The following is a 26,019-nucleotide window of genomic DNA, read 5'->3' on the forward strand; positions in this document are numbered from 1 at the left end:
TCTGAGTGGGAATCTATGGTTCTCTGAGTATGGTTGTTTGTGCGAGTCTTAAGTGCACAAACTGAACTTAAAAAGGGCATTGAGGGGTGCGGAATCCAAGTTGACTATTAAGCTCCCCGCAGTGCAAGCCAGCTCTCTAGTCGTGTCATCATACAGCCCCTGTAATTCTTTATAATAATAATTAGACTTACTCCAGGAAAGCCACGCTGAGTCATAGTAAGGTCCTGAATTTGGTTTTTATTGTAAGATCTTTTCAATCAATGAATAACGAATGCTTACACAAGTGGTGGGAAACCGGAGCACCCGGAGAAAACAAACGTATGTGAAGGGGCAGCAGGCAGCATTTTAAACCGTACAGGTGACGATGGCGATGATCCCACTTGCTATAATGCCTTCTCCTGGCCAGTCAGATGCTTTCTCCTGGCCAGCCAGGAGAAGGCACCTCAATGTCCACGGGAATGGGGTTTCACAATATTTACTGTGTGATCCACCAACCCTTGCTGCCTTCTACAGTGCTGGATCGCAGGCTTGCGTCACCACCTTCTGGCGAGTATTTGTAGTTATTATTTAAAGCTATATAGCACTCACAAGAACGACTCAAGAGGCACGAGGAGCCACTGACATGCAGGAAGGAAGCCACGTGGTGAGCCAGCACCAACGATTGTCCAGGCTCTACGGTACTCTATATATGGAGGCATTATTGGCTAATTAATAACGAGTGTTTGTACAAGTGGGGGAAATCGGAGCACCCAGAGAAAAGCCACGTGTGTGAAGGGCAGCATTTTAAACCGTACAGGTGACGATGGCGATGAGTCCACTTGCTGTACTGCCTTCTCCTGGCGAGGCAGGTTATGCACCTCGACGCCCACGGGAAGAGGATTTCACAACATCATTGTGCGGTGATTTACGAACCCTCGCTGCCTTCCCCAGTGCTGGATTTGAGACGTGCACCACTAACACCAGGCGAATGATAACAACAACAACAATAACTATACTTATTACTTGGTAGCAACAGGCGAAAGAAAACAACAGGCAAATTATAACAGTCCAATTAAAACAGGCGAATGATAACAGGCAAATGAAAACAGGCGAATGATAACAGGCGAATCATAACAACAGGCGTATGTTGTGAACAGGCGAGTAATAACAACAATTATTATTTACACTTAGAACTTGATAACAACAATATTTATACTTATAACGTGATCAAGCAGGCCTCAGAGGTGCGAGGAACCACAGACAATCAGGAAGGAAGCCACTTGGTAAGCTGGCACCAACGATTGCCCAAGCTCTGTGACCCTATTGATACATTTTGATCGACCAGATAGGGAGCGTTACGTGTGGGGGGGAAACCGCCCCTTTCGGTGCCTCCATGGTCCAATAGCCGGTCTTCTTGGCGCCACGGTCCCGAGCCCCCTAAAAGTTCCTCATGGAGCAAATCAACGGGTGGCCCATTGCCTTGTCAGGGCTCATTCATTGCTCCGGATCCCACCTGAAAATGCCAGGCGCAGATCCCCACATCATTAAAGCCACGGGTGCATTTATCCCAGATATAAACAATTGCAAACTATTTGACTATTTTTTTTTACTTTAACCAGGCAAGGCCCACTGAGCTATACAGCTCTCTTTCAGAAGCGGCCACACAATTACAGCTCAACAAATTGGCTTATTACGTGGACATTAGTAGCCAAATACTCTAAACATGTGTTAATAAATGTGGAGGGAAAACCCGGAGGATCCGGAGAAAAATACACGCGACCACGGGGAGATAACATACAAACTCCAAATACAAAGGTGTCAGGGTAAGGATTTAATACACGACCTCCTGTATACCCTACAAAATAGTTAACATCTCGCCACCGTGGCGCCCAATTCTGATCACATGACATAGCAAAACGAACGTCGCGGTGCATAGCAATAATTCAATTGGGCAATTACTGAGCGTTCATAAACGTGAGGGGATACAGGAGTACCCAGAGAAAACCCACTCGTGCAAGGGGGCAACCCTCTATCCCATGCAGACAGAGATGGTGCTTATCCCACTTGCTGTACTGCCTTCTCCTGGCCAGCCAGGATATGCCACCTCAACACCCACTACACCATGAACTTTGTGAACCGAGTTTAAATTTCTGGCCACGGCGAACATCAGTGGCTATCTCCCTCTTCCTCTCTCGTCCCTGCTATTATCTCCCTCTTCTTCCCGCGTCCCTCCCACTATCTACCTCTCCAATCCGTCCCACCATCTCCCTCTTCCTTCCTCGTCCCTCCCACCATCTCCCACTTCCTCCCCAGTACCTTCCACTATCTCCCTCTTCCTCCCACTTGGCTCTACTATCTCCCTCTTCTCCCGTCCCTCGCACCATCTCCATTTTCTTCCCCCATCCTTCCCACTATCTCCCTCTGCATCTCCAATCCCTCGCACTCTCTCCCTCTTCCTTCCCCTTCCTTCCCACTATCACCTTCTTACTCTAACCGATCTGCCTAATCCTCCCAAATCACTCCCACTATCTCCCTCTACTTCCCCAGTCGCTCCAACTATCTCCCTCTTCATTACCCTTTCCTGCCACTATCTCCCTCTTCCACCCCCTTCCCTCCCACTATCTCCCTCTTCCTCTCCCGTCCCCCCCGCTATCTCCTTCTGTCTCTCCCATCCCTCCCACTTTCTTCCTCCCCCGTCCCTCCCACTATCTTCTCATCCTCCCCCATCCATCCCACGATCTTCCTCATCCTCTCCCGTACCTTCCGCACCTTCCTTATTTAACACCATCAGGTTCACAGACTCGCCCTCGCTTCTCCCAAGTCAAATAGCCTAGCTTAGACACAACCCTCACCATGTTACACTGACGGCATCGACCGAGACAGCCAACAACTATCCGGCCGCCCAATTATCTAGTGAAGACGGCAGCGACCAAGTCGGCAAAGACAGTGCCAACGAGACGACTCCACTTCCCAGAACCTGCAACCACGAGCTCTCGCTCTCCGCTGCTTTTATCCGACTCGGCGCGGCCTGGCTCCGCCCTGGCCGCGCCTCCCTTCTCCAACCCACGAGCGGGTTCCAGGGTCTTCCAGACAGGGTCTCTGTGATCCTTGCCCCAGTGCCTCCGCCCTGCTGACATCCCAGAATCCTCTCGGTTTGGGGTCAAAATGTTGTCGCTCATTAAATCCCATAAGAAACGTCGCATCGAATGAATGTGATTGAATTCTCCCCGTCTGGACGAGCGGAATTGAATGGTGCAACTGATTTTGCTGTGCTGTGAAAATTCAGATATTTGCATGACTGCTTTTGTTTTATTTTGTGAATAGCAAAAAGCATTCAACCCCATAATACATGTTGTTTTATTGGTCGCTCGTCCATTTCATATCCCATAGCTTAAACATTTATATATTTGGATTCTTCTCGACGAGGCGAGCAGTACGAGTACCACCTTGATGGGTCTGAGACGTTTCCTTCCAGTGTTATTACCAAAAAACCACAAACATCCCAGAATTCTCTCGGTTTGGGGTCAAAATGTTGTCGCTCATTAAATCCCACAAGAAACGTCGCATCGAATGAATGTGATTGAATTCTCCCCGTCTGGACGAGCGGAATTGAATTGTGCAACTGATTTTGCTGTGCTGTGAAAATTCAGATATTTGCATGACTGCTTTTGTTTTATTTGTGAATAGCAAATAGCATTCCACCCAATAATACATGTTGTTTTATTGGTCGTTCGTCCATTTCATATCCCATAGCTTAACAACTCATATATTTGGATTCCTCTCGACGAGGCGAGCAGTACGCGTACCACCTTGATGGGTTTCCGACGTTTCCTTCCAGAGTTATTACCAAAAAACCACAAACATCCCAGAATCCTCTCGGTTTGCTGTCAAAATGTTGTCGCTCATTAAATCCCATAAGAAACGTCGCATCGAATTAATGTGATTGAATTCTCCCCGTCTGGACGAGCGGAATTGAATGGTGCAACTGATTTTGCTGTGCTGTGAAAATTCAGATATTTGCATGACTGCTTTTGTTTTATTTTGTGAATAGCAAAAAGCATTCAACCCCATAATACATGCTGTTTTATTGGTCGCTCGTCCATTTCATATCCCATAGCTTAACCATTCACATATTTGGATTCCTCTCGACGAGGCGAGCAGTACGAGTACCACCTTGATGGGTCTGCGACGTTTCCTTCCAGAGTTATTACTAAAAAAACACAAACATCCCAGAATCCTCTCGGTTTGGGGTCAAAATGTTGTCGCTCATTAAATCCCACAAGAAACGTCGCATCAAATGAATGTGATTGAATTCTCCCCGTCTGGACGAGCGGAATTGAATGGTGCAACTGATTTTGCTGTGCTGTGAAAATTCAGATATTTGCATGACTGCTTTTGTTTTATTTTGTGAGTAGCAAAAAGCATTCAACCCCATAATACATGTTGTTTTATTGGTCGCTCGTCAATTTCATATCCCATAGCTTAACAACTCATGTATTTGGATTCCTCTCGATGAGGCGAGCAGTACGAGTACCACCTTGATGGGTCTACGACGTTTCCTTCCAGAGTTATTACCAAAAAACCACAAACATCCCAGAATCCTCTCGATTTGGGGTCAAAATGTTGTCGCTCATTAAATTCCATAAGAAACGTCGCATCGAATGAATGTGATTGAATTCTCCCCGTCTGGACGAGCGGAATTGAATGGTGCAACTGATTTTGCTGTGCTGTGAAAATTCAGATATTTGCATGACTGCTTTTGTTTTATTTTGTGAATAGCAAAAAGCATTCAACCCCATAATACATGCTGTTTTATTGGTCGCTCGTCCATTTCATATCCCATAGCTTAACCATTCACATATTTGGATTCCTCTCGACGAGGCGAGCAGTACGAGTACCACCTTGATGGGTCTGCGACGTTTCCTTCCAGAGTTATTACTAAAAAAACACAAACATCCCAGAATCCTCTCGGTTTGGGGTCAAAATGTTGTCGCTCATTAAATCCCACAAGAAACGTCGCATCAAATGAATGTGATTGAATTCTCCCCGTCTGGACGAGCGGAATTGAATGGTGCAACTGATTTTGCTGTGCTGTGAAAATTCAGATATTTGCATGACTGCTTTTGTTTTATTTTGTGAATAGCAAAAAGCATTCAACCCCATAATACATGTTGTTTTATTGGTCGCTCGTCAATTTCATATCCCATAGCTTAACAACTCATGTATTTGGATTCCTCTCGATGAGGCGAGCAGTACGAATACCACCTTGATGGGTCTACAACGTTTCCTTCCAGAGTTATTACCAAAAAAACACAAACATCCCAGAATCCTCTCGATTTGGGGTCAAAATGTTGTCGCTCATTAAATTCCATAAGAAACGTCGCATCGAATGAATGTGATTGAATTCTCCCCGTCTGGACGAGCGGAATTGAATGGTGCAACTGATTTTGCTGTGCTGTGAAAATTCAGATATTTGCATGACTGCTTTTGTTTTATTTTGTGAATAGCAAAAAGCATTCAACCCCATAATACATGTTGTTTTATTGGTCGCTCGTCAATTTCATATCCCATAGCTTAACAACTCATGTATTTGGATTCCTCTCGATGAGGCGAGCAGTACGAATACCACCTTGATGGGTCTACAACGTTTCCTTCCAGAGTTATTACCAAAAAAACACAAACATCCCAGAATCCTCTCGATTTGGGGTCAAAATGTTGTCGCTCATTAAATTCCATAAGAAACGTCGCATCGAATGAATGTGATTGAATTCTCCCCGTCTGGACGAGCGGAATTGAATGGTGCAACTGATTTTGCTGTGCTGTGAAAATTCAGATATTTGCATGACTGCTTTTGTTTTATTTTGTGAATAGCAAAAAGCATTCAACCCCATAATACATGCTGTTTTATTGGTCGCTCGTCCATTTCATATCCCATAGCTTAACCATTCATATATTTGGATTTCTATCGACGAGGCGAGCAGTACGAGTTCCACCTTGATGGCTCTGCGACGTTTCCTTCCAGAGTTATTACCAAAAAAACACAAACATCCCAGAATCCTCTCGGTTTGGGGTCAAAATGTTGTCGCTCATTAAATCCCATAAGAAACGTCGCATCGAATGAATGTGATTGAATTCTCCCCGTCTGGACGAGCGGAATTGACTGGTGCAACTGATTTTGCTGTGCTGTGAAAATTCAGATATTTGCATGACTGCTTTTGTTTTATTTTGTGAATAGCAAAAAGCATTCAACCCCATAATACATGTTGTTTTATTGGTCGCTCGTCCATTTCATATCCTATAGCTTAAACATTCATATATTTGGATTCTTCTCGACGAGGCGAGCAGTACGAGTACCACCTTGATGGGTCTGCGACGTTTCCTTCCAGAGTTATTACCAAAAAACCACAAACATCCCAGAATTCTCTCGATTTGGGGTCAAAATGTTGTCGCTCATTAAATTCCATAAGAAACTTCGCATCGAATGAATGTGATTGAATTCTCCCCGTCTGGACGAGCGGAATTGAATGGTGCAACTGATTTTGCTGTGCTGTGAAAATTCAGATATTTGCATGACTGCTTTTGTTTTATTTTGTGAATAGCAAAAAGCATTCAACCCCATAATACATGCTGTTTTATTGGTCGCTCGTCCATTTCATATCCCATAGCTTAACCATTCACATATTTGGATTCCTCTCGACGAGGCGAGCAGTACGAGTACCACCTTGATGGGTCTGCGACGTTTCCTTCCAGAGTTTTACTAAAAAAACACAAACATCCCAGAATCCTCTCGGTTTGGGGTCAAAATGTTGTCGCTCATTAAATCCCACAAGAAACGTCGCATCAAATGAATGTGATTGAATTCTCCCCGTCTGGACGAGCGGAATTGAATGGTGCAACTGATTTTGCTGTGCTGTGAAAATTCAGATATTTGCATGACTGCTTTTGTTTTATTTTGTGAATAGCAAAAAGCATTCAACCCCATAATACATGTTGTTTTATTGGTCGCTCGTCAATTTCATATCCCATAGCTTAATAACTCATGTATTTGGATTCCTCTCGATGAGGCGAGCAGTACGAGTACCACCTTGATGGGTCTACGACGTTTCCTTCCAGAGTTATTACCAAAAAACCACAAACATCCCAGAATCCTCTCGATTTGGGGTCAAAATGTTGTCGCTCATTAAATTCCATAAGAAACGTCGCATCGAATGAATGTGATTGAATTCTCCCCGTCTGGACGAGCGGAATTGAATGGTGCAACTGATTTTGCTGTGCTGTGAAAATTCAGATATTTGCATGACTGCTTTTGTTTTATTTTGTGAATAGCAAAAAGCATTCAACCCCATAATACATGCTGTTGTATTGGTCGCTCGTCCATTTCATATCCCATAGCTTAACCATTCATATATTTGGATTCTTCTCGACGAGGCGAGCAGTACGAGTACCACCTTGATGGGTCTGCGACGTTTCCTTCCAGAGTTATTACCAAAAATACACAAACATCCCAGAATCCTCTCGGTTTGGGGTCAAAATGTTGTCGCTCATTAAATCCAATAAGAAACGTCGCATCGAATGAATGTGATTGAATTCTCCCCGTCTGGACGAGCGGAATTGAATGGTGCAACTGATTTTGCTGTGCTGTGAAAATTCAGATATTTGCATGACTGCTTTTGTTTTATTTTATGAATAGCAAAAAGCATTCAACCCATAATACATGTTGTTTTATTGGTCGCTCGTCCATTTCATATCCCATAGCTTAATCATTCATATATTTGGATTCCTCTCGACGAGGCGAGCAGTACGAGTACCACCTTGATGGGTCTGCGACGTTTCCTTCCAGAGTTATTACCAAAAAACCACAAACATCCTAGAATTCTCTCGGTTTGGGGTCAAAATGTTGTCGCTCATTAAATCCCACAAGAAACGTCGCATCGAATGAATGTGATTGAATTCTCCCCGTCTGGAAGAGCGGAATTGAATTGTGCAACTGATTTTGCTGTGCTGTGAAAATTAAGATATTTGCATGACTGCTTTTGTTTTATTTTGTGAATAGCAAAAAGCATTCAACCCCATAATACATGTTGTTTTATTGGTCGCTCGTCCATTTCATATCCCATAGCTTAAACATTCATATATTTGGATTCTTCTCGACGAGGCGAGCAGTACGAGTACCAGCTTGATGGGTCTGCGACGTTTCCTTCCAGAGTTATTACCAAAAAACCACAAACATCCCAGAATTCTCTCGGTTTGGGGTCAAAATGTTGTCGCTCATTAAATCCCACAAGAAACGTCGCATCGAATGAATGTGATTGAATTCTCCCCGTCTGGACGAGCGGAATTGAATGGTGCAACTGATTTTGCTGTGCTGTGAAAATTCAGATATTTGCATGACTGCTTTTGTTTTATTTTGTGAATAGCAAAAAGCATTCAACCCCATAATACATGTTGTTTTATTGGTCGCTCGTCCATTTCATATCCCATAGCTTAACAACTCATATATTTGGATTCCTCTCGATGAGGCGAGCAGTACGAGTACCACCTTGATGGGTCTACGACGTTTCCTTCCAGAGTTATTACCAAAAAACCACAAACATCCCAGAATCCTCTCGATTTGGGGTCAAAATGTTGTCGCTCATTAAATTCCATAAGAAACGTCGCATCGAATGAATGTGATTGAATTCTCCCCGTCTGGACGAGCGGAATTGAATGGTGCAACTGATTTTGCTGTGCTGTGAAAATTAAGATATTTGCATGACTGCTTTTGTTTTATTTTGTGAATAGCAAAAAGCATTCAACCCCATAATACATGCTGTTTTATTGGTCGCTCGTCCATTTCATATCCCATAGCTTAACCATTCATATATTTGGATTTCTCTCGACGAGGCGAGCAGTACGAGTACCACCTTCATGGGTCTGCGACGTTTCCTTCCAGAGTTATTACCAAAAAACCACAAACATCCCAGAATCCTCTCGATTTGGGGTCAAAATGTTGTCGCTCATTAAATTCCATAAGAAACGTCGCATCGAATGAATGTGATTGAATTCTCCCCGTCTGGACGAGCGGAATTGAATGGTGCAACTGATTTTGCTGTGCTGTGAAAATTCAGATATTTGCATGACTGCTTTTGTTTTATTTTGTGAATAGCAAAAAGCATTCAACCCCATAATACATGTTGTTTTATTGGTCGTTCGTCCATTTCATATCCCATAGCTTAACAACTCATATATTTGGAATCCTCTCGATGAGGCGAGCAGTACGAGTACCACCTTGATGGTTCTGCGACGTTTCCTTCCAGAGTTATTACCAAAAAACCACAAACATCCCAGAACCCTCTCGGTTTGGGGTCAAAATTTTGTCGCTCATTAAATCCCATAAGAAACGTCGCATCGAATGAAAGTGATTGAATTCTCCCCGTCTGGACGAGCGGAATTGAATGGTGCAACTGATTTTGCTGTGCTGTGAAAATTCAGATATTTGCATGACTGCTTTTGTTTTATTTTGTGAAAAGCAAAAAGAATTCAACCCCATAATACATGTTGTTTTATTGGTCGCTCGTCCATTTCATATCCCATAGCTTAACAACTCATGTATTTGGATTGCTCTCGATGAGGCGAGCAGTACGAGTACCACCTTGATGGTTCTGCGACGTTTCCTTCCAGAGTTATTACCAAAAAACCACAAACATCCCAGAACCCTCTCGGTTTGGGGTCAAAATTTTGTCGCTCATTAAATCCCATAAGAAACGTCGCATCGAATGAAAGTGATTGAATTCTCCCCGTCTGGACGAGCGGAATTGAATGGTGCAACTGATTTTGCTGTGCTGTGAAAATTCAGATATTTGCATGACTGCTTTTGTTTTATTTTGTGAATAGCAAAAAGCATTCAACCCCATAATACATGCTGTTTTATTGGTAGCTCGTCCATTTAATATCCCATAGCTTAACCATTCACATATTTGGATTCCTCTCGACGAGGCGAACAGTACGAGTACCACCTTGATGGGTCTGCGATGTTTCCTTCCAGAGTTATTACTAAAAAAACACAAACATCCCAGAATCCTCTCGGTTTGGGGTCAAAATGTTGTCGCTCATTAAATCCCACAAGAAACGTCGCATCAAATGAATGTGATTGAATTCTCCCGGTCTGGACGAGCGGAATTGAATGGTGCAACTGATTTTGCTGTGCTGTGAAAATTCAGATATTTGCATGACTGCTTTTGTTTTATTTTGTGAATAGCAAAAAGCATTCAACCCCATAATACATGTTGTTTTATTGGTCGCTCGTCCATTTCATATCCCATAGCTTAACAACTCATATATTTGGATTCCTCTCGATGAGGCGAGCAGTACGAGTACCACCTTGATGGGTCTACGACGTTTCCTTCCAGAGTTATTACCAAAAAACCACAAACATCCCAGAATCCTCTCGATTTGGGGTCAAAATGTTGTCGCTCATTAAATTCCATAAGAAACGTCGCATCGAATGAATGTGATTGAATTCTCCCCGTCTGGACGAGCGGAATTGAATGGTGCAACTGATTTTGCTGTGCTGTGAAAATTAAGATATTTGCATGACTGCTTTTGTTTTATTTTGTGAATAGCAAAAAGCATTCAACCCCATAATACATGCTGTTTTATTGGTCGCTCGTCCATTTCATATCCCATAGCTTAACCATTCATATATTTGGATTTCTCTCGACGAGGCGAGCAGTACGAGTACCACCTTCATGGGTCTGCGACGTTTCCTTCCAGAGTTATTACCAAAAAACCACAAACATCCCAGAATCCTCTCGATTTGGGGTCAAAATGTTGTCGCTCATTAAATTCCATAAGAAACGTCGCATCGAATGAATGTGATTGAATTATCCCCGTCTGGACGAGCGGAATTGAATGGTGCAACTGATTTTGCTGTGCTGTGAAAATTCAGATATTTGCATGACTGCTTTTGTTTTATTTTGTGAAAAGCAAAAAGAATTCAACCCCATAATACATGTTGTTTTATTGGTCGCTCGTCCATTTCATATCCCATAGCTTAACAACTCATGTATTTGGATTGCTCTCGATGAGGCGAGCAGTACGAGTACCAGCTTGATGGTTCTGCGACGTTTCCTTCCAGAGTTATTACCAAAAAACCACAAACATCCCAGAACCCTCTCGGTTTGGGGTCAAAATTTTGTCGCTCATTAAATCCCATAAGAAACGTCGCATCGAATGAAAGTGATTGAATTCTCCCCGTCTGGACGAGCGGAATTGAATGGTGCAACTGATTTTGCTGTGCTGTGAAAATTCAGATATTTGCATGACTGCTTTTGTTTTATTTTGTGAATAGCAAAAAGCATTCAACCCCATAATACATGCTGTTTTATTGGTAGCTCGTCCATTTCATATCCCATAGCTTAACCATTCACATATTTGGATTCCTCTCGACGAGGCGAACAGTACGAGTACCACCTTGATGGGTCTGCGACGTTTCCTTCCAGAGTTATTACTAAAAAAACACAAACATCCCAGAATCCTCTCGGTTTGGGGTCAAAATGTTGTCGCTCATTAAATCCCACAAGAAACGTCGCATCAAATGAATGTGATTGAATTCTCCCGGTCTGGACGAGCGGAATTGAATGGTGCAACTGATTTTGCTGTGCTGTGAAAATTCAGATATTTGCATGACTGCTTTTGTTTTATTTTGTGAATAGCAAAAAGAATTCAACCCCATAATACATGTTGTTTTATTGGTCGCTCGTCCATTTCATATCCCATAGCTTAACAACTCATGTATTTGGATTGCTCTCGATGAGGCGAGCAGTACGAGTACCACCTTGATGGTTCTGCGACGTTTCCTTCCAGAGTTATTACGAAAAAACCACAAACATCCCAGAACCCTCTCGGTTTGGGGTCAAAATTTTGTCGCTCATTAAATCCCATAAGAAACGTCGCATCGAATGAAAGTGATTGAATTTTCTCCGTCTGGACGAGCGGAATTGAATGGTGCAACTGATTTTGCTGTGCTGTGAAAATTCAGATATTTGCATGACTGATTTTGTTTTATTTTGTGAATAGCAAAAAGCATTCAACCCCATAATACATGCTGTTTTATTATTAGCTCGTCCATTTCATATCCCATAGCTTAACCATTCACATATTTGGATTCCTCTCGACGAGGCGAACAGTACGAGTACCACCTTGATGGGTCTGCGACGTTTCCTTCCAGAGTTATTACTAAAAAAACACAAACATCCCAGAATCTTCTCTGTTTGGGGTCAAAATGTTGTCGCTCATTAAATCCCACAAGAAACGTCGCATCGAATGAATGTGATTGAATTCTCCCGGTCTGGACGAGCGGAATTGAATGGTGCAACTGATTTTGCTGTGCTGTGAAAATTCAGATATTTGCATGACTGCTTTTGTTTTATTTTGTGAATAGCAAAAAGAATTCAACCCCATAATACATGTTGTTTTATTGGTCGCTCGTCCATTTCATATCCCATAGCTTAACAACTCATGTATTTGGATTACTCTCGATGAGGCGAGCAGTACGAGTACCACCTTGATGGGTCTACGACGTTTCCTTCCAGAGTTATTACCAAAAAACCACAAACATCCCAGAATCCTCTCGATTTGGGGTCAAAATGTTGTCGCTCATTAAATTCCATAAGAAACGTCGCATCGAATGAATGTGATTGAATTCTCCCCGTCTGGACGAGCGGAATTGAATGGTGCAACTGATTTTGCTGTGCTGTGAAAATTCAGATATTTGCATGACTGCTTTTGTTTTATTTTGTGAATAGCAAAAAGCATTCAACCCCATAATACATGCTGTTTTATTGGTCGCTCGTCCATTTCATATCCCATAGCTTAACCATTCATATATTTGGATTTCTCTCGACGAGGCGAGCAGTACGAGTACCACCTTGATGGGTCTGCGACGTTTCCTTCCAGAGTTATTACCAAAAAACCACAAACATCCCAGAATCTTCTCGATTTGGGGTCAAAATGTTGTCGCTCATTAAATTCCATAAGAAACGTCGCATCGAATGAATGTGATTGAATTCTCCCCGTCTGGACGAGCGGAATTGAATGGTGCAACTGATTTTGCTGTGCTGTAAAAATTCAGATATTTGCATGACTGCTTTTGTTTTATTTTGTGAATAGCAAAAAGCATTCAACCCCATAATACATGTTGTTTTATTGGTCGCTCGTCCATTTCATATCCCATAGCTTAAACATTCATATATTTGGATTCTTCTCGACGAGGCGAGCAGTAGGAGTACAAGCTTGATGGGGCTGCGACGTTTCCTTCCAGAGTTATTACCAAAAAACCACAAACATCCCAGAATTCTCTCGGTTTGGGGTCAAAATGTTGTCGCTCATTAAATCCCACAAGAAACGTCGCATCGAATGAATGTGATTGAATTCTCCCCGTCTGGACGAGCGGAATTGAATGGTGCAACTGATTTTGCTGTGCTGTAAAAATTCAGATATTTGCATGACTGCTTTTGTTTTATTTTGTGAATAGCAAAAAGCATTCAACCCCATAATACATGTTGTTTTATTGGTCGCTCGTCCATTTCATATCCCATAGCTTAAACATTCATATATTTGGATTCTTCTCGACGAGGCGAGCAGTAGGAGTACCAGCTTGATGGGTCTGCGACGTTTCCTTCCAGAGTTATTACCAAAAAACCACAAACATCCCAGAATTCTCTCGGTTTGGGGTCAAAATGTTGTCGCTCATTAAATCCCACAAGAAACGTCGCATCGAATGAATGTGATTGAATTCTCCCCGTCTGGACGAGCGGAATTGAATGGTGCAACTGATTTTGCTGTGCTGTGAAAATTCAGATATTTGCATGACTGCTTTTGTTTTATTTTGTGAATAGCAAAAAGCATTCAACCCCATAATACATGTTGTTTTATTGGTCGTTCGTCCATTTCATATCCCATAGCTTAACAACTCATATATTTGGATTCCTCTCGATGAGGCGAGCAGTACGAGTACCACCTTGATGGTTCTGCGACGTTTCCTTCCAGAGTTATTACCAAAAAACCACAAACATCCCAGAATCCTCTCGGTTTGGGGTCAAAATTTTGTCGCTCATTAAATCCCATAAGAAACGTCGCATCGAATGAAAGTGATTGAATTCTCCCCGTCTGGACGAGCGGAATTGAATGGTGCAACTGATTTTGCTGTGCTGTGAAAATTCAGATATTTGCATGACTGCTTTTGTTTTATTTTGTGAATAGCAAAAAGCATTCAACCCCATAATACATGCTGTTTTATTGGTAGCTCGTCCATTTCATATCCCATAGCTTAACCATTCACATATTTGGATTCCTCTCGACGAGGCGAGCAGTACGAGTACCACCTTGATGGGTCTGCGACGTTTCCTTCCAGAGTTATTACCAAAAAACCACAAACATCCCAGAATCCTCTCGGTTTGGGGTCAAAATGTTGTCGCTTATTAAATCCCATAAGAAACGTCGCATCGAATGAATGTGATTGAATTCTCCCCGTCTGGACGAGCGGAATTGAATGGTGCAACTGATTTTGCTGTGCTGTGAAAATTCAGATATTTGCATGACTGCTTTTTTTTTTATTTTGTGAATAGCAAAAAGCATTCAACCCCATAATACATGTTGTTTTATTGGTCGCTCGTCCATTTCATATCCCATAGCTTAAGCATTCATATATTTGGATTCCTCTCGACGAGGCGAGCAGTACGAGTACCACCTTGATGGGTCTGCGACGTTTCCTTCCAGAGTTATTACCAAAAAAACACAAACATCCCATAATCCTCTCGGTTTTGGGGTCAAAATGTTGTCGCTCATTAAATCCCATAAGAAACGTCGCATCGAATGAATGTGATTGAATTCTCCCCGTCTGGACGAGCGGAATTGAATGGTGCAACTGATATTGCTGTCCTGTGAAAATTCAGATATTTGCATGAATGCTTTTGTTTTATTTTGTGAATAGCAAAAAGCATTCAACCCCATAATACATGTTGTTTTATTGGTCGCTCGTCCATTTCATATTCCATAGCTTAAGCATTCATATATTTGGATTCCTCTCGACGAGGCGAGCAGTACGAGTACCACCTTGATGGGTCTGCGACGTTTCCTTCCAGAGTTATTACCAAAAAACCACAAACATCCCAGAATCCTCTCGGTTTAGGGGTCAAAATGTTGTCGCTCATTAAATTCCATAAGAAACGTCGCATCGAATGAATGTGATTGAATTCTCCCCGTCTGGACGAGCGGAATTGAATGGTGCAACTGATTTTGCTGTGCTGTGAAAATTCAGATATTTGCATTACTGCTTTTGTTTTATTTTGTGAATAGCAAAATGCATTCAACCCCATAATACATGCTGTTTTATTGGTCGCTCGTCCATTTCATATCCAATAGCTTAACGATTCACATATTTGGATTCCTCTCGACGAGGCGAGCAGTACGAGTACAAACTTGATGGGTCTGCGACGTTTCCTTCCAGAGTTATTACCAAAAAAACACAAACATCCCGGAATCCTCTCGGTTTGGGGTCAAAATGTTGTCGCTCATTAAATCCCATAAGACACGTCGCATCGAATGAATGTGATTGAATTATCCCCGTCTGGACGAGCGGAATTGAATGGTGCAACTGATTTTGCTGTGCTGTGAAAATTCAGATATTTGCATGACTGCTTTTGTTTTATTTTGTGAATAGCAAAAAGCATTCAACCCCATAATACATGTTGTTTTATTGGTCGCTCGTCCATTTCATATCCCATAGCTTAAGCATTCATATATTTGGATTCCTCTCGACGAGGCGAGCAGTACGAGTACCACCTTGATGGGTCTGCGACGTTTCCTTCCAGAGTTATTACCAAAAATACACAAACATCCCAGAATCCTCTCGGTTTGGGGTCAAAATGTTGTCGCTCATTAAATCCAATAAGAAACGTCGCATCGAATGAATGTGATTGAATTCTCCCCGTCTGGACGAGCGGAATTGAATGGTGCAACTGATTTTGCTGTGCTGTGAAAATTCAGATATTTGCATGACTGCTTTTGTTTTATTTTGTGAATAGCAAAAAGCATTCAACCCCATAATACATGTTGTTTTATTGGTCGCTCGTCCATTTCATATCCGAAAGCTTAACCATTCATATATTTGGATTCCTCTCGACGAGGCGAGCAGTTCGAGTACCACCTTGATGGGTCTGCGACGTTTCCTTCCAGAGTTATTACCAAAAAAACACAAACATCCCAGAATCCTCTCGATTTGGGGTCAAAATGTTGTCGCTCATTAAATTCCATAAGAAACGTCGCATCGAATGAATGTGATTGAATTCTCTCCGTCTGGACGAGCGGAATTGAATGGTGCAACTGATTTTGCTGTGCTGTGAAAATTCAGATATTTGCATGACTGCTTTTGTTTTATTTTGTGAATAGCAAAAAGCATTCAACCGCATAATACATGCTGTTTTATTGGTCGCTCGTCCATTTCATATCCCATAGCTTAACCATTCATATATTTGGATTTCTCTCGACGAGGCGAGCAGTACGAGTACCACCTTGATGGGTCTGCGACGTTTCCTTCCAGAGTTATTACCAAAAAAACACAAACATCCCAGAATCCTCTCGGTTTGGGGTCAAAATGTTGTCGCTCATTAAATTCCATAAGAAACGTCACATCGAATGAATGTGATTGAATTCTCCCCGTCTGGACGAGCGGAATTGAATGGTGCAACTGATTTTGCTGTGCTGTGAAAATTCAGATATTTGCATGACTTCTTTTGTTTTATTTTGTGAATAGCAAAAAGCATTCAACCCCATAATACATGTTGTTTTATTGGTCGCTCGTCCATTTCATATCCCATAGCTTAAGCATTCATATATTTGGATTCCTCTCGATGAGGCGAGCAGTAGGAGTACAAGCTTGATGGGGCTGCGACGTTTCCTTCCAGAGTTATTACCAAAAAACCACAAACATCCCAGAATTCTCTCGGTTTGGGGTCAAAATGTTGTCGCTCATTAAATCCCACAAGAAACGTCGCATCGAATGAATGTGATTGAATTCTCCCCGTCTGGACGAGCGGAATTGAATGGTGCAACTGATTTTGCTGTGCTGTAAAAATTCAGATATTTGCATGACTGCTTTTGTTTTATTTTGTGAATAGCAAAAAGCATTCAACCCCATAATACATGTTGTTTTATTGGTCGCTCGTCCATTTCATATCCCATAGCTTAAACATTCATATATTTGGATTCTTCTCGACGAGGCGAGCAGTAGGAGTACCAGCTTGATGGGTCTGCGACGTTTCCTTCCAGAGTTATTACCAAAAAACCACAAACATCCCAGAATTCTCTCGGTTTGGGGTCAAAATGTTGTCGCTCATTAAATCCCACAAGAAACGTCGCATCGAATGAATGTGATTGAATTCTCCCCGTCTGGACGAGCGGAATTGAATGGTGCAACTGATTTTGCTGTGCTGTGAAAATTCAGATATTTGCATGACTGCTTTTGTTTTATTTTGTGAATAGCAAAAAGCATTCAACCCCATAATACATGTTGTTTTATTGGTCGTTCGTCCATTTCATATCCCATAGCTTAACAACTCATATATTTGGATTCCTCTCGATGAGGCGAGCAGTACGAGTACCACCTTGATGGTTCTGCGACGTTTCCTTCCAGAGTTATTACCAAAAAACCACAAACATCCCAGAATCCTCTCGGTTTGGGGTCAAAATTTTGTCGCTCATTAAATCCCATAAGAAACGTCGCATCGAATGAAAGTGATTGAATTCTCCCCGTCTGGACGAGCGGAATTGAATGGTGCAACTGATTTTGCTGTGCTGTGAAAATTCAGATATTTGCATGACTGCTTTTGTTTTATTTTGTGAATAGCAAAAAGCATTCAACCCCATAATACATGCTGTTTTATTGGTAGCTCGTCCATTTCATATCCCATAGCTTAACCATTCACATATTTGGATTCCTCTCGACGAGGCGAGCAGTACGAGTACCACCTTGATGGGTCTGCGACGTTTCCTTCCAGAGTTATTACCAAAAAACCACAAACATCCCAGAATCCTCTCGGTTTGGGGTCAAAATGTTGTCGCTTATTAAATCCCATAAGAAACGTCGCATCGAATGAATGTGATTGAATTCTCCCCGTCTGGACGAGCGGAATTGAATGGTGCAACTGATTTTGCTGTGCTGTAAAAATTCAGATATTTGCATGACTGCTTTTGTTTTATTTTGTGAATAGCAAAAAGCATTCAACCCCATAATACATGTTGTTTTATTGGTCGCTCGTCCATTTCATATCCCATAGCTTAAACATTCATATATTTGGATTCTTCTCGACGAGGCGAGCAGTAGGAGTACAAGCTTGATGGGGCTGCGACGTTTCCTTCCAGAGTTATTACCAAAAAACCACAAACATCCCAGAATTCTCTCGGTTTGGGGTCAAAATGTTGTCGCTCATTAAATCCCACAAGAAACGTCGCATCGAATGAATGTGATTGAATTCTCCCCGTCTGGACGAGCGGAATTGAATGGTGCAACTGATTTTGCTGTGCTGTAAAAATTCAGATATTTGCATGACTGCTTTTGTTTTATTTTGTGAATAGCAAAAAGCATTCAACCCCATAATACATGTTGTTTTATTGGTCGCTCGTCCATTTCATATCCCATAGCTTAAACATTCATATATTTGGATTCTTCTCGACGAGGCGAGCAGTAGGAGTACCAGCTTGATGGGTCTGCGACGTTTCCTTCCAGAGTTATTACCAAAAAACCACAAACATCCCAGAATTCTCTCGGTTTGGGGTCAAAATGTTGTCGCTCATTAAATCCCACAAGAAACGTCGCATCGAATGAATGTGATTGAATTCTCCCCGTCTGGACGAGCGGAATTGAATGGTGCAACTGATTTTGCTGTGCTGTGAAAATTCAGATATTTGCATGACTGCTTTTGTTTTATTTTGTGAATAGCAAAAAGCATTCAACCCCATAATACATGTTGTTTTATTGGTCGTTCGTCCATTTCATATCCCATAGCTTAACAACTCATATATTTGGATTCCTCTCGATGAGGCGAGCAGTACGAGTACCACCTTGATGGTTCTGCGACGTTTCCTTCCAGAGTTATTACCAAAAAACCACAAACATCCCAGAATCCTCTCGGTTTGGGGTCAAAATTTTGTCGCTCATTAAATCCCATAAGAAACGTCGCATCGAATGAAAGTGATTGAATTCTCCCCGTCTGGACGAGCGGAATTGAATGGTGCAACTGATTTTGCTGTGCTGTGAAAATTCAGATATTTGCATGACTGCTTTTGTTTTATTTTGTGAATAGCAAAAAGCATTCAACCCCATAATACATGCTGTTTTATTGGTAGCTCGTCCATTTCATATCCCATAGCTTAACCATTCACATATTTGGATTCCTCTCGACGAGGCGAGCAGTACGAGTACCACCTTGATGGGTCTGCGACGTTTCCTTCCAGAGTTATTACCAAAAAACCACAAACATCCCAGAATCCTCTCGGTTTGGGGTCAAAATGTTGTCGCTTATTAAATCCCATAAGAAACGTCGCATCGAATGAATGTGATTGAATTCTCCCCGTCTGGACGAGCGGAATTGAATGGTGCAACTGATTTTGCTGTGCTGTGAAAATTCAGATATTTGCATGACTGCTTTTTTTTTTATTTTGTGAATAGCAAAAAGCATTCAACCCCATAATACATGTTGTTTTATTGGTCGCTCGTCCATTTCATATCCCATAGCTTAAGCATTCATATATTTGGATTCCTCTCGACGAGGCGAGCAGTACGAGTACCACCTTGATGGGTCTGCGACGTTTCCTTCCAGAGTTATTACCAAAAAAACACAAACATCCCATAATCCTCTCGGTTTTGGGGTCAAAATGTTGTCGCTCATTAAATCCCATAAGAAACGTCGCATCGAATGAATGTGATTGAATTCTCCCCGTCTGGACGAGCGGAATTGAATGGTGCAACTGATATTGCTGTCCTGTGAAAATTCAGATATTTGCATGAATGCTTTTGTTTTATTTTGTGAATAGCAAAAAGCATTCAACCCCATAATACATGTTGTTTTATTGGTCGCTCGTCCATTTCATATTCCATAGCTTAAGCATTCATATATTTGGATTCCTCTCGACGAGGCGAGCAGTACGAGTACCACCTTGATGGGTCTGCGACGTTTCCTTCCAGAGTTATTACCAAAAAACCACAAACATCCCAGAATCCTCTCGGTTTAGGGGTCAAAATGTTGTCGCTCATTAAATTCCATAAGAAACGTCGCATCGAATGAATGTGATTGAATTCTCCCCGTCTGGACGAGCGGAATTGAATGGTGCAACTGATTTTGCTGTGCTGTGAAAATTCAGATATTTGCATTACTGCTTTTGTTTTATTTTGTGAATAGCAAAATGCATTCAACCCCATAATACATGCTGTTTTATTGGTCGCTCGTCCATTTCATATCCAATAGCTTAACGATTCACATATTTGGATTCCTCTCGACGAGGCGAGCAGTACGAGTACAAACTTGATGGGTCTGCGACGTTTCCTTCCAGAGTTATTACCAAAAAAACACAAACATCCCGGAATCCTCTCGGTTTGGGGTCAAAATGTTGTCGCTCATTAAATCCCATAAGACACGTCGCATCGAATGAATGTGATTGAATTATCCCCGTCTGGACGAGCGGAATTGAATGGTGCAACTGATTTTGCTGTGCTGTGAAAATTCAGATATTTGCATGACTGCTTTTGTTTTATTTTGTGAATAGCAAAAAGCATTCAACCCCATAATACATGTTGTTTTATTGGTCGCTCGTCCATTTCATATCCCATAGCTTAAGCATTCATATATTTGGATTCCTCTCGACGAGGCGAGCAGTACGAGTACCACCTTGATGGGTCTGCGACGTTTCCTTCCAGAGTTATTACCAAAAATACACAAACATCCCAGAATCCTCTCGGTTTGGGGTCAAAATGTTGTCGCTCATTAAATCCAATAAGAAACGTCGCATCGAATGAATGTGATTGAATTCTCCCCGTCTGGACGAGCGGAATTGAATGGTGCAACTGATTTTGCTGTGCTGTGAAAATTCAGATATTTGCATGACTGCTTTTGTTTTATTTTGTGAATAGCAAAAAGCATTCAACCCCATAATACATGTTGTTTTATTGGTCGCTCGTCCATTTCATATCCGAAAGCTTAACCATTCATATATTTGGATTCCTCTCGACGAGGCGAGCAGTTCGAGTACCACCTTGATGGGTCTGCGACGTTTCCTTCCAGAGTTATTACCAAAAAAACACAAACATCCCAGAATCCTCTCGATTTGGGGTCAAAATGTTGTCGCTCATTAAATTCCATAAGAAACGTCGCATCGAATGAATGTGATTGAATTCTCTCCGTCTGGACGAGCGGAATTGAATGGTGCAACTGATTTTGCTGTGCTGTGAAAATTCAGATATTTGCATGACTGCTTTTGTTTTATTTTGTGAATAGCAAAAAGCATTCAACCGCATAATACATGCTGTTTTATTGGTCGCTCGTCCATTTCATATCCCATAGCTTAACCATTCATATATTTGGATTTCTCTCGACGAGGCGAGCAGTACGAGTACCACCTTGATGGGTCTGCGACGTTTCCTTCCAGAGTTATTACCAAAAAAACACAAACATCCCAGAATCCTCTCGGTTTGGGGTCAAAATGTTGTCGCTCATTAAATTCCATAAGAAACGTCACATCGAATGAATGTGATTGAATTCTCCCCGTCTGGACGAGCGGAATTGAATGGTGCAACTGATTTTGCTGTGCTGTGAAAATTCAGATATTTGCATGACTTCTTTTGTTTTATTTTGTGAATAGCAAAAAGCATTCAACCCCATAATACATGTTGTTTTATTGGTCGCTCGTCCATTTCATATCCCATAGCTTAAGCATTCATATATTTGGATTCCTCTCGATGAGGCGAGCAGTAGGAGTACAAGCTTGATGGGGCTGCGACGTTTCCTTCCAGAGTTATTACCAAAAAACCACAAACATCCCAGAATTCTCTCGGTTTGGGGTCAAAATGTTGTCGCTCATTAAATCCCACAAGAAACGTCGCATCGAATGAATGTGATTGAATTCTCCCCGTCTGGACGAGCGGAATTGAATGGTGCAACTGATTTTGCTGTGCTGTAAAAATTCAGATATTTGCATGACTGCTTTTGTTTTATTTTGTGAATAGCAAAAAGCATTCAACCCCATAATACATGTTGTTTTATTGGTCGCTCGTCCATTTCATATCCCATAGCTTAAACATTCATATATTTGGATTCTTCTCGACGAGGCGAGCAGTAGGAGTACCAGCTTGATGGGTCTGCGACGTTTCCTTCCAGAGTTATTACCAAAAAACCACAAACATCCCAGAATTCTCTCGGTTTGGGGTCAAAATGTTGTCGCTCATTAAATCCCACAAGAAACGTCGCATCGAATGAATGTGATTGAATTCTCCCCGTCTGGACGAGCGGAATTGAATGGTGCAACTGATTTTGCTGTGCTGTGAAAATTCAGATATTTGCATGACTGCTTTTGTTTTATTTTGTGAATAGCAAAAAGCATTCAACCCCATAATACATGTTGTTTTATTGGTCGTTCGTCCATTTCATATCCCATAGCTTAACAACTCATATATTTGGATTCCTCTCGATGAGGCGAGCAGTACGAGTACCACCTTGATGGTTCTGCGACGTTTCCTTCCAGAGTTATTACCAAAAAACCACAAACATCCCAGAATCCTCTCGGTTTGGGGTCAAAATTTTGTCGCTCATTAAATCCCATAAGAAACGTCGCATCGAATGAAAGTGATTGAATTCTCCCCGTCTGGACGAGCGGAATTGAATGGTGCAACTGATTTTGCTGTGCTGTGAAAATTCAGATATTTGCATGACTGCTTTTGTTTTATTTTGTGAATAGCAAAAAGCATTCAACCCCATAATACATGCTGTTTTATTGGTAGCTCGTCCATTTCATATCCCATAGCTTAACCATTCACATATTTGGATTCCTCTCGACGAGGCGAGCAGTACGAGTACCACCTTGATGGGTCTGCGACGTTTCCTTCCAGAGTTATTACCAAAAAACCACAAACATCCCAGAATCCTCTCGGTTTGGGGTCAAAATGTTGTCGCTTATTAAATCCCATAAGAAACGTCGCATCGAATGAATGTGATTGAATTCTCCCCGTCTGGACGAGCGGAATTGAATGGTGCAACTGATTTTGCTGTGCTGTGAAAATTCAGATATTTGCATGACTGCTTTTTTTTTTATTTTGTGAATAGCAAAAAGCATTCAACCCCATAATACATGTTGTTTTATTGGTCGCTCGTCCATTTCATATCCCATAGCTTAAGCATTCATATATTTGGATTCCTCTCGACGAGGCGAGCAGTACGAGTACCACCTTGATGGGTCTGCGACGTTTCCTTCCAGAGTTATTACCAAAAAAACACAAACATCCCATAATCCTCTCGGTTTTGGGGTCAAAATGTTGTCGCTCATTAAATCCCATAAGAAACGTCGCATCGAATGAATGTGATTGAATTCTCCCCGTCTGGACGAGCGGAATTGAATGGTGCAACTGATATTGCTGTCCTGTGAAAATTCAGATATTTGCATGAATGCTTTTGTTTTATTTTGTGAATAGCAAAAAGCATTCAACCCCATAATACATGTTGTTTTATTGGTCGCTCGTCCATTTCATATTCCATAGCTTAAGCATTCATATATTTGGATTCCTCTCGACGAGGCGAGCAGTACGAGTACCACCTTGATGGGTCTGCGACGTTTCCTTCCAGAGTTATTACCAAAAAACCACAAACATCCCAGAATCCTCTCGGTTTAGGGGTCAAAATGTTGTCGCTCATTAAATTCCATAAGAAACGTCGCATCGAATGAATGTGATTGAATTCTCCCCGTCTGGACGAGCGGAATTGAATGGTGCAACTGATTTTGCTGTGCTGTGAAAATTCAGATATTTGCATTACTGCTTTTGTTTTATTTTGTGAATAGCAAAATGCATTCAACCCCATAATACATGCTGTTTTATTGGTCGCTCGTCCATTTCATATCCAATAGCTTAACGATTCACATATTTGGATTCCTCTCGACGAGGCGAGCAGTACGAGTACAAACTTGATGGGTCTGCGACGTTTCCTTCCAGAGTTATTACCAAAAAAACACAAACATCCCGGAATCCTCTCGGTTTGGGGTCAAAATGTTGTCGCTCATTAAATCCCATAAGACACGTCGCATCGAATGAATGTGATTGAATTATCCCCGTCTGGACGAGCGGAATTGAATGGTGCAACTGATTTTGCTGTGCTGTGAAAATTCAGATATTTGCATGACTGCTTTTGTTTTATTTTGTGAATAGCAAAAAGCATTCAACCCCATAATACATGTTGTTTTATTGGTCGCTCGTCCATTTCATATCCCATAGCTTAAGCATTCATATATTTGGATTCCTCTCGACGAGGCGAGCAGTACGAGTACCACCTTGATGGGTCTGCGACGTTTCCTTCCAGAGTTATTACCAAAAATACACAAACATCCCAGAATCCTCTCGGTTTGGGGTCAAAATGTTGTCGCTCATTAAATCCAATAAGAAACGTCGCATCGAATGAATGTGATTGAATTCTCCCCGTCTGGACGAGCGGAATTGAATGGTGCAACTGATTTTGCTGTGCTGTGAAAATTCAGATATTTGCATGACTGCTTTTGTTTTATTTTGTGAATAGCAAAAAGCATTCAACCCCATAATACATGTTGTTTTATTGGTCGCTCGTCCATTTCATATCCGAAAGCTTAACCATTCATATATTTGGATTCCTCTCGACGAGGCGAGCAGTTCGAGTACCACCTTGATGGGTCTGCGACGTTTCCTTCCAGAGTTATTACCAAAAAAACACAAACATCCCAGAATCCTCTCGATTTGGGGTCAAAATGTTGTCGCTCATTAAATTCCATAAGAAACGTCGCATCGAATGAATGTGATTGAATTCTCTCCGTCTGGACGAGCGGAATTGAATGGTGCAACTGATTTTGCTGTGCTGTGAAAATTCAGATATTTGCATGACTGCTTTTGTTTTATTTTGTGAATAGCAAAAAGCATTCAACCGCATAATACATGCTGTTTTATTGGTCGCTCGTCCATTTCATATCCCATAGCTTAACCATTCATATATTTGGATTTCTCTCGACGAGGCGAGCAGTACGAGTACCACCTTGATGGGTCTGCGACGTTTCCTTCCAGAGTTATTACCAAAAAAACACAAACATCCCAGAATCCTCTCGGTTTGGGGTCAAAATGTTGTCGCTCATTAAATTCCATAAGAAACGTCACATCGAATGAATGTGATTGAATTCTCCCCGTCTGGACGAGCGGAATTGAATGGTGCAACTGATTTTGCTGTGCTGTGAAAATTCAGATATTTGCATGACTTCTTTTGTTTTATTTTGTGAATAGCAAAAAGCATTCAACCCCATAATACATGTTGTTTTATTGGTCGCTCGTCCATTTCATATCCCATAGCTTAAGCATTCATATATTTGGATTCCTCTCGATGAGGCGAGCAGTACGAGTACCACCTTGATGGGTCTGCGACGTTTCCTTCCAGAGTTATTACCAAAAATACACAAACATCCCAGAATCCTCTCGATTTGGGGTCAAAATGTTGTCGCTCATTAAATTCCATAAGAAACGTCGCATCGAATGAATGTGATTGAATTCTCTCCGTCTGGACGAGCGGAATTGAATGGTGCAACTGATTTTGCTGTGCTGTGAAAATTCAGATATTTGCATGACTGCTTTTGTTTTATTTTGTGAATAGCAAAAAGCATTCAACCGCATAATACATGCTGTTTTATTGGTCGCTCGTCCATTTCATATCCCATAGCTTAACCATTCATATATTTGGATTTCTCTCGACGAGGCGAGCAGTACGAGTACCACCTTGATGGGTCTGCGACGTT

The sequence above is a fragment of the Petromyzon marinus genome, chromosome 22 (genome assembly GCF_048934315.1).
Source record: "Petromyzon marinus isolate PM22_M1 ecotype Great Lakes invasive population chromosome 22, UKy_Petmar_22M1.pri1.0, whole genome shotgun sequence".
In the NCBI taxonomy this organism is placed as follows: Eukaryota; Metazoa; Chordata; class Hyperoartia; order Petromyzontiformes; family Petromyzontidae; genus Petromyzon; species Petromyzon marinus.